Here is a 403-nt window from a genome sequence, read left to right as displayed (position 1 = left end):
CCCCTCCTGTCCCTGCCCCCTCCGGTCCCCTCCTGTCACTGTCACCTCCCCATCACTGCCACCTCCTGTCACCCCCTGTCACCTTCCGAGTCCCCTCCCTGTCACCGTCCATGTCATTGTCCCCCTCCTGTCCCCTCCCTGTCACTGTCACCTCCCCATCACTGCCACCTCCTGTCACCCCCTGTCACCTCCATGTCACCATCACCTCCCTGTCACCTTCCCTGTCACCTCCTGTCATTGTCACCCCTCTGTCACTCACCTGTCCCCTCCCCATCACTGTCACCTCCTGTCACCCCCTGTCACCTCCATGTCACCATCACCTCCCTGTCACCTTCCCTGTCACCTCCTGTCATTGTCACCCCTCTGTCACTCACCTGTCCCCTCCCCATCACTGTCACCTCCT

This window comes from Corvus brachyrhynchos, unplaced genomic scaffold, assembly GCF_000691975.1.
Source record: "Corvus brachyrhynchos isolate BGI_N302 unplaced genomic scaffold, ASM69197v1 scaffold1145, whole genome shotgun sequence".
In the NCBI taxonomy this organism is placed as follows: Eukaryota; Metazoa; Chordata; class Aves; order Passeriformes; family Corvidae; genus Corvus; species Corvus brachyrhynchos.
The sequence above is the reverse complement of the archived record's forward strand: the minus strand, read 5'-3'. Positions refer to the sequence as shown.